Raw genomic sequence first — 10,576 nt, forward strand, 5'->3', positions numbered from 1 at the left:
AGTGTCTATAATAAGGCCCAATATGTATTTTGACTGAAAATTTCAGTCAATATGCCCATTGACTGATTCACTCAGGCAAGGTATATTTTTTCTTAAATTTTCATTCATTTATTATTTCCTGAAAAATATGACCGGATTTTAGACAGACTGGCTGAAATGAATTAGACTCCAAAATTTAATCTCCTCAATTTAATTTGGATCTTTTTTGATCTTATCAAGATCAAAGTAACTTATGTAAGAAATTAACAATGTTTTCAAAATGAATTGATTGATTTTCCAAACCTGAAAGAATACCAGAGTCCCTTTTTTTATGTTACTTATCTTTATTGGCATAATATTCAGTTCAGAAACAGATGACTGCTAAAAAGGCATGCCTGTGTAATCAAATACTAGTACACATGCACAAGTGTGTCAAGATATTAAATAAATAATAAGAGTCATTGTGCAATGCAGATATCTTTTGGTGTGAAGAGAAAAAAGAATAACATTAATAATTTGTTTATGTTGGAATTTGAAACATAAGTTTAGAACAAAGAAACATAACAAGCAAGGCCTAATGAGTGAGTGAGTGAGATGGGTTTAATGCCGCTTTTAACAGTATTCCAGTTATATCACGGCGTGTCAGCTTAATATGGGAGGAAAGCCCCAAGTGATGCAGGTCTCAGACGTTTACCATTTCGGTGAAACCCACGAGCACGGGTATGGTGCTGACAAACCTAGAAACATAATCGGGGCGAACCGGGATTCGAACCTACAATCATAGGTTTCTGGCGTGCCCAAGGGACGCAACTCTGCACAGCGAATCGCGGCGCCTTAGACGACTGGGCCACCCGTGCCTAATGAAGTTAAGAATCAGCTTTATTTGTGTCACAATCATATGATTATTGTCAATGCATACTGGATGTAGACACTGCATTATTATAGAGATTGACAATTAGTATAATTATATTGTTTTATTTTATAAAAATTGTAGTTGGTACAAATACTCTTGAATATGTATTGTAACTAAAATATAGGGTCCTCTGTGTCTGAATTTTTTTTTTCTACTTTGTAAAATTCAAAAAAGGCCAAAATAATATAAATCTTTCATTGATCATATTGAAATATAATCCCGGCAGAATTTGGCAACAAACAGCTAACAATCATATACATAGCATCCTTTTATACAACATGCACCAATTAACCCTTAAATATCAAAACAGATTTCAGTAATTTCCATTTCTTTTATTTTGAACATTCTATCATGATATCTAGTTGATGACGTAATTTTACAGTGCCTGTTACTCTTACAATTTTCTTGAGAACACTTCTCATTGCTCTCTGTTATATATCTGACAAATACTTACATGTGTTGCTGTCAATATTCACAACATTGAGGCTACGGGCAACGTTGCATGCAACCTTCACATTTCGCGTACGTACCGTATCGCCTCACCGCTGTACATACTGAAATGCATGCATATGATGTAGCCTGCTCGGCGATCCTACAACATAAATATAGGAACGTATACAAAATCTACTTAATGTTTAAAAGTGTGATATTCATGTATCAAGGGCAACACTTTCAGTACCGATTGCAAAACGTCAACAAAGCGACCTGGGATGAACGATTAGCTGATCTCACCGCATCGCTTCGAACGCCAATCTAGTGGTTAACTATACAATATGATCAGCCGTGATCATCCCTGATGTATCATTAAATCAAGGAACATTTATTTCCGGACATGGCAATAGATAAATCATTGTTTAGGCGAAAAGATATACTGTCCACACACAAGCATGACCGTTGCCGACAGAGGTGAAGGTTATACTAGTTAACTGTCTATAGGCGTCATAGTAACATGTAGTGTTCGTATCGCGCATAGCACATGCGCCGTCAGTTTAAGGTTGGACCGTCTGGGTCAGCGCACCTAGCGGGTTAGTGAAGGGAAGATAAATTGAAAAGGATCGCCCATTGTCACGTGATGAACATTGACTCGTCTGTTAGAAAACAAGATTGCGACTGTACGAACATTTTGGTTCGCAGCTAAGTTACTGTGATGGAACAGAGGACGGTTTAAGGCTTCATAAACGTTCAAGTTAATTTCGGTATAACAAAACGAATGTCTACTCTTGAAGAGGTCAACATGCGAAAACAAGCACTCGAGGACCCGACCCCTGAGGTTGGCTCTAATGATACCATTATAATCTTATCGAACTGTGTGTGTGAGTGAGTTGGGTTTAACGCCGCTTTTAACAGTATTCCAGTTATATCACGGCGTGTCAGCTTAATGTGGGAGGAAAGCCCGAAGTGATGCAGGTCTAAGACATTTACCACTTCGGTAAAAACCCACGAGCACGGGTATGGTGCTGACAAACCTAGAAACATAATCGGGGCGAACCGGGATTCGAACCCACAATCATAGGTTTCTGGCGTGCCCAAAGGACGCAACACTGTACAGAGAATCGCTGCGCCTTAGACGACTGGGCCACCCGTGCTCCCCATATCGAACTGATACTGGATATCAAATACCTAAGCTCCGCATGTACATGTTATATTATGTGAGGAAAGCCTACACTGTGACTCTGGGGACTAGCAAAGGAACTTGATCACACATTGTACCCTGGTTGGGATTCCAGCCGGGACCTTCCCCACCACCCCGTCAAGCAAATGTCATCGACCTATGGACATTGCCTTTAAAGGGTGAAACGATGGTCCACTTTGCATTAACACGTATAACATTTTCTAATTCTGCCTCGCTGTGGAGGATTATGTCCCTTGGTCAAGTCAGCATCGGCTGGTAATGGGTTCAAGTCCTAGGTTTGACTGGATTGCGGCCTGGAAGAAGCAGTAATGGTCGATGGCTGTGTCCCAATGGGATCTCTTCCTCTGTCAAGGAAAATCGGATTTGACCTACCTAAACTCACGCACTCAATTACATACCACTTCGGGGCGGTCGGGTAGCCTAGTGGTTAAAGCGTTCGCTCTTCACGACGAAGACCCGGGTTCGATTCCCGACAAGGGTACAATGTGTGAAGCCCATTTCTGATTTCCCCAGACTACACGTTTGAGCTACTTCCCCATAACTGACAAACAAATTATGCAAATACCCAAAGAAAAAACAATTCTTCCCCAAAATGTTCTGAAAAGAATCGACGAGCAACACGTGCTCTATTGACATTAATGATTTTAACACGTGCATACATTTTGAGCCGAGCTCCAAGTTCATTAAAACTTTTACGTTCAAGTGTACATAATCAGTAATTAACATTAAATAAATGTTCTTAAAAGCATCGACGAGCAACACGTGCTCTTTTGACATTAATGATTTTTAAAATTGCATACTGGTTTGAGCCGAACTCCAAGTTCATTAAAACGTTTACGTTCAAGAGTACATAATCAGTAATTAACATTAAATAAATGTTCTTAAAAGCATCGACGAGCAACACGTGCTCTATTGACATTAATGGTTTTAACACGTGCATACATCTTGAGCCGAGCTCCAAGTTCATGAAAACTTTTACGTTCAAGTGTACATCATTAATTAACAATGAACACATAATGTAAGGCTGCTAGTTACTTTTATCGCATAGACCGTGGTACACGGTTGTTTCTATCTAGCATCATCCCGGTCTTGCAGCGGGAGAGACGGGAAGGATGTCAGCGTCAGATATTTGAGCGTGACTTAAACTCGGCTCAATACACACACACGAGTCGCAGGTATCGTTTGGAACATCCTGAAAACTGTTTGTGAACCATTTCCGATAGTGTATACTCTGGTAGTATATACTGGCAAATATTCGACGTGAAACTCTGTTTTTCATCGGCCTTAACTATGTTGACATCTTCAGCAGATGCACTCGGTGACCTCTAAATGGAACGTTTAAATTTAGACTGGAACTCGTTGTCTGCTGCGTAAACGCATTTGCCTTATAGTTTGTGCTTAGAAGGAGTACCAGTTCGAAGGGCAAACTAGAGAGAGATTACTATCAATTGAAACTGTTAAATAAGCGTTTTTGTTCACTTTGATAAGGCGTTACTGCATAACACCAATATGGCCTTTCAGAATGTCAATGACACACAAAAATGTCGTTTACCTTTACTGGTGAAAACATTGAAAAGAATCTGTTTTGTCCTCTGCATGACATCACTTACGTCCGCAGTGGTTTGGTCATCAACAGTGTGCAAGCTTGACCTTTCTGTCAACTACTCTGTAGACTGTATACTGCGTGCTTCACTGTTTAATGTTGAAGGTATATATGTTGAAACTGCTTATGTTCAAAACATATATGTTGAGGCTGTTTGTGGAGATATTACATCTGTCAACCTATGATTAAAGTAGATCTGTCATATATTTATTACTTAATCCCGGTGACCTTGGCCATATAAGCCTTGGTCAAGAGATGAAGAGAAAGAGAGAGAAAGGGAGAAAGAGAGAGAGGGGAGAGAAAGGGAGAAAGAGAAGGAGAGAGAGAGAGAGGGAGAAAGAGAGAGAGTGGGGGAAAGGGAGAAAGAAAGAGAGGGGAGAAAAAGGGAGAAAGAGAGAGAGGGGAGAAAAAGGGAGAAAGAGAGAGAGGAGAGAAAAAGGGAGAAAGAGAGAGAGGGGAGAAAAAGGGAGAAAGAGAAGGAGAGAGAGAGAGAGAGAGGGAGAAAGAGAGAGAGTGGAGGGAAAGGGAGAAAGAAAGAGAGGGGAGAAAAAGGGAGAAAGAGAGAGGGGAGAAAAAGGGAGAAAGAGAGAGAGGGGAGAAAAAGGGAGAAAGAGAGAGAGAGGGGAGAAAAAGGGAGAAAGAGAAGGAGAGAGAGAGGGAGAAAGAGAGAGAGTGGAGGGAAAGGGAGAAAGAGAGAGAGGAGAGAGAAGGGGAGTGGGATGGAGAGTGAGAGAAAGGAGAAAGAGAGAGAGGGAGAGAAAGGGAGAGAGAGGGGAGAGAAAGGAGGAAAGAGAGAGAGGAGAGAGAAGGGGAGGGGGAAGGAGAGTGAGAGAAAGGAGAAAGAGAGAGAGGGAGAGAAAGGGAGAGAGAGGGGAGAGAAAGGAGGAAAGAGAGAGAGGAGAGAGAAGGAGAGAGAGAAAGGGAGAAAGAGAGAGGAGAGAGAGAGAGAGAGAGAGAGAGAGAGAGAGAGAGAGAGAGAGAGAGAGAGAGAGAGAGAGTCTTACCCTCAGTCTAGAAACTCCATCACTACAATCACCCTGTGCTGACCTGGCACATAGTTTTTCTTGTATCTACAAGGTGAGATGAGGTGAAATGGGGTTTAACGTCGCGTCCAAGATTATTGCACTTATATAGGTGTACGTGTACTTATGTACGTGTGTGTGTTTGTGTGGCTGCTTGTACTAGTCCGGACTGATGCCGATTCATAGTGCTAGCTCACTGAGATACCATGCCGCAGTTTAACATAAATACCCAACTAAGAAACAGTATACTGACTCCGAGCCGACCAGTCCTTGTTTTAGCCCCTTAATGCCGAGCGCCAGACAGGGTAACAACAAGTACCATCTTTTAACGTCTTTCGGTATGACGCGGCCGGGGATCGAACCCAGGGCGGGCGGACGCTCTACCACTAGACCACGCTTGTATCTACAAAGTGTAAAGTGAACTTGCATATGTTACAGGGAATATGTATAATCAGGGAATATGTATAATCCCTGATATTTTCAGGGAATATATTTAATGTCTGATTCACTCAGGGAATATACATAATCCCTAAAATTTTCAGGTATTGTACATATTCCCTGATTTAACATCAAGTTTTTTTAGACATATTCCTTGAAATTACTTTTGAGGCTCTTACATGGTCAAACTTGATAAAAAAAACTAAAAAATTATGAGAAGACAAATTTATCTGACCTGATAACAATTACCTTTCACTTAACTTAACAATGAGTCTTCACTGTGATCAAAAGAATGCTTCATCAAACATAGGATAGACTTAACAAACAAATGTCAGACTTGAGTGGCACCTTGAGTTACAAAGCAGCTTAGCCTTGAAACATCTACATCTGTTGGTCTGACATTTCGTTGTACCAGCACAGCTACACCGGGTGAAACCTTGTCCTCCACAGTCGGATTCAAACTGCACAGTCTGGCGAAGTGACATGTTCTTGTCAGAGACAACGTCTTCAGTCGAGTACAGTGCTGTAGCACAAACATCAAACTAGTTACGAGAGAACTTCCCATTTACTACGCCACCTGTCACAGCTATTGTGTACAAGTCATTGTCACTGCATCCAATCACAACACCTTTGATATTTCTAGGAACGGAACGGCCACGATCAATATGGGGAATTGGGACAGTAACATTGTCGCCAATCTGCATTGACGACAGAACACGTTTACTGCGCTTCACCATTCGTTCAGCTGGCTGCATCTGTGCTTCGTGCTGTACCGCAAGCCATCGACTTGACGTTATCGCTCTCTACCGAGACCCGTACTGCGACCCGATGTATATACGAGTATGCTAGTAACATTATTCAACGTCATACCAACGCTCTGTTAGATCTGTGGAGACTCTGTGGTGAGGTTACTTTAGCCGAGGGTCTTTATGGTGAATTGTTGTGGTTGGTTGGTTTGTTGTTTAACGCCGCACTCAGCAATATTCCAGCTATATGACGGCGGTCTGTAAATAATCGAGTCTGGACCAGACAATCCAGTGATTAATATTGGGATCGATGACATGCATCAACCAAGTCAGCGACCCTGACCACCCGATCCCGTTAGTCGCCTTTTACGACAAGCATAGTTACCTTTTACGGCAGGCATGGGTTGCTGAAGACCTATTCTACCCCGGAATCTTCAGACCCCGGTCTTGAGAAATGTTGTGTCGAGATTGCATATGATGTAAGTAGACTTTCAAGAACAGAAACTTACCCATACTGAAACAGCTTTTCGAACACAAAAAATATAAGTAGTTAAATCACGTGTTATCTATCATTTCTAATTCAACACTGTCTCTGTCGCCCTGAACGAGACGTACTGCCGAGATTGTTTATTACCAACGATTTCAACTAATAGCCAGCCGCTGGCACAAATATATGCCGAGAACTCAATCTTCAAAAGATACTATCGTATAGTGTAATGTAATGTTTTGATTGTTTGTTGTTTAACGCAGCACTCAGCAATAGTCCAGCTATATGACGGCGGTCTGTAAATAATCGAGTCTGAACCAGACAATCCACTGAATAATATCATGAGCATCGATCCAAGTAATTGGGATCGATGACAATCATCAACCAAGTCAACGAGTCTGACCACCCGATCCCGTTAGTCACCTCTTACGACATGCACAGTCGCCTTCTACAGCAAGCATGGGTTGCTGAAGACCAATTCTACCCCGGATCTTCGCGGGTGGTAATGTAATGTAATGTAATGTAATGTAATGTAATGTAATGTAATGTGATGTAATGTGATGTAATGTGATGTGATGTGATGTGATGTGATGTGATGTGATGTGATGTGATCTGATGTGATGTGATGTGATGTGATGTGATGTAATGTAATGTAATGTAATGTTAGTGAAAATAGTCGAAATATAAACAAACCAAACAATCATATGTTGGGCCAGAAATCCAGTCACACAATCGGAATTATTTTTTTATTTTGTTGAAACTGAAACGTTAAGCTACGCAACCGTTCAAGGTCTTCTCCTAATCAATATGATCGCACATATGTAAATAGATTCAGTGAGAGATTGGTGATCTGTTTCTATATCGAGATTTTGGCTCGGACTGGAATCAAAAGAAGTGAATTTGGCCAGAACGTTTACCTGAAGCTTCAAGTTATCGGTGATCTGATATCGTCCAATAATTGTCAAGTAGCAAATTTTCTTCCACTGATTTACTCACAAGAAATAGAGATAATCAACAAGTCTGAATGACAAGAGTGATGACTTCAACTTTCCAAAAGTCAACATTCATTGTATGTAAGCATTCCATCAGCTCCATCATTTGGTGTCCATATTTCACAATGCTCTTTCTATGAAAATTTCAAAGAGCGAGATCCGACGCTTGCGCAAAAGTTGTTTGATCAGGATTTCAAAAAACTTACAAAAAATTGTATGTTACACACGTGAAAGATATTTCCAAATTTGACGCATTAGGGAACAAAAGATGCAATTCATTGTGTTTACCTGTGCTTTAAGTTTCCGTGTTTGTTAAGTTGAACATTTGACTTGCCCTTGCATGTGTTTGTGACGAGTGCCACCACTGGAAGGCAGGATTCACACTCCTTTTCGCGACCACCTGGTATTATCACTATTTGATAGTGATTCATAAATACAGGGGGGCACGGGTGGCCCAGTCGTCTAAGGCGCAGCGATTCGCAGCCCAGAGTTGCTTCCCTTAGGCATGATTGTCCCTACCTATGATTGTGGGTTCGAATCCCGGTTCGCCCCGATTATGGATCTAGGTTTGTCAGCACCATACCCGTGCTCGTTGTTTTCACCGAAGTGTTAAACGTCTGAGACCTGCATCACTTGGGGATTTCCTCCCACATTAAGCTGACACGCCGTGATATAACTGGAATACTGTTAAAAGCGGCGTTAAACCCAACTCACTCACTCACTCACTCACTCACTCACTCACTCATAAATACGCGGCGCCGATTGTACTTGGCATTGTCTCGTAACTTTATCGTCCATGTTGTTTGTACAAACGCCTTATGAGCAGAGAGCGATGAAACATGTTTCTAAAGAGATCTAAAGAGCATCAAACGAACCAATCAACACAGAGAAAGAGAATTCTTTACAAAACATCAAAACAAAACCTAAACTGACGAGCAAAATAATGTACACCTTTGATAGCGTTTTAGTTTTCAAGTGAATACTTGCGTTTACCAAAAAAATGAATGACTATAGATTCTGAAATACTTAAATAGAATAGTATCACACAAAAACAATCAAGATAAAAATGTTTGTAAAAACTATAAGATGTTTTTACATACTGTGTTAAAGATAACACGTTTTTTATCTTTAAGACTCGTGAAGACCCGTGGTAGAATAGGTCTTCAGCAACCCATGCTTGCCATAAAATGCGATTATGCTTGTCGTAAGAGGCGACTAACGGGATCGGGTGGTCAGGCTCGCTGACTTGGTTGATGCATGTCATCGATCCCAATAACGTGGATCCAAGCTCATGATATCAATCACTGGATTGTCTGGTCCAGACTCGATTATTTACAGACCGCCGTCATATAGCTGGAATATTGCTGAGTGCTGCGTTAAACAACAAACAAAAAACAAAACAAATGTTATCCTTAAAAAACAGAAAAAAACACACGATCACATTTCTACACATTACGTTACAAGGAACTTCATTTACCATGTAATCATTCCACAAAACTAAGTACTAACACATTACTAATAGAAAAAACTAGTTCTACATTCTCCACCATCCTTTGTTCAGTTCAAGTGTCACCAGTGTATATTTTACCTGGCCATAAAGCCAGGACATTATTCTGTCACTGCAGTTCTGATTACACCTCAATGTCAAGACTAAAGGTAAGCAAGTCCACAAAAAACACCCTTGTCCATCCCGGTGACCATTTATGTTGAGGAATGACATGGAGGAGGTCAAATGAAGGTCATTGCGCTATGGCGGACCGTGGGGTGAAAACGGCACGTAAAGGAAGGTATATATAAAGCCATGCCTCCCTCACTCAGCCAGACGTTATCGCAGAGTCACTCACCATGTGCGCCTCCGTTTTTCAAATGTTCGTATCCAGTTTGGCTGCATGTATTCTGATATCAGGTAAGACCTTGCTTCAACACTGTTGTTCTTGCGTTTGTAACGGAACCTATGTGACTATCGGTACTGTAATTGGTACAATACTTAGGTTGACCTGTGCACTGGAAGTTAATTCCATGCGCAATTTAACAGGGACGGAGTTGCGTTCCTTAGTTCATCAGGATCCGCTGATCGAATTCCCGACCTTTTGTCACCTCCGTCACTGGCATCAACGCTAGGATGTAAAAGTAATACTACGGTATCACTCTTACTCAGATCTTCAGATTGAAAATATATATTGGACACTGTGACCAGATATTGATACACCAGGCCATAAAAAGCAATATCGTGTTTCCTTAAGGCACGTGGGGGCTGTCGGGTAGCCTGGTGGTGAAAGCGTTCGCACGTCACGCAGAAGACCCGGGTTCGATTCCCGTAATGGGTACAATGTGAAGCCCATTTCTGGTGTCCCCCGCCGTGATATTGCTGGAATATTGCTAAAAGCGGCGTAAAACCATACTCACTCACTCATTTAAAGCACGGGGTATTTGTTCACAGTTTTGTGTTGTATGTTAACATAGAATAACACATGTCTTCCTTTAAGGTAACGTGAGTTGATGAATAGTGTCTGACTTTTATCTGTGATACAAGTATTTAACCTAGGCTAGCATTCTACAACCGACTCAAGTACACGAATCTAGGCACACACGTCGCTAGATTTATTAGTGCAATAATCTTGAACTCAACGATAAAGTACTGTTCTACCTCACCATCGCTTTCGTGACATTTGACTGACATGAAGAGTACAAATGAAACCTGTCAAAGCGAGAAATGTTTATACAAAATATTTCATATTGAATGTTGTAAATAAATCACCTACC

Source organism: Haliotis rufescens, unplaced genomic scaffold, assembly GCF_023055435.1.
Source record: "Haliotis rufescens isolate VD_foot unplaced genomic scaffold, xgHalRufe1.0.p SCAF_24, whole genome shotgun sequence".
NCBI classification, from domain to species: Eukaryota; Metazoa; Mollusca; class Gastropoda; order Lepetellida; family Haliotidae; genus Haliotis; species Haliotis rufescens.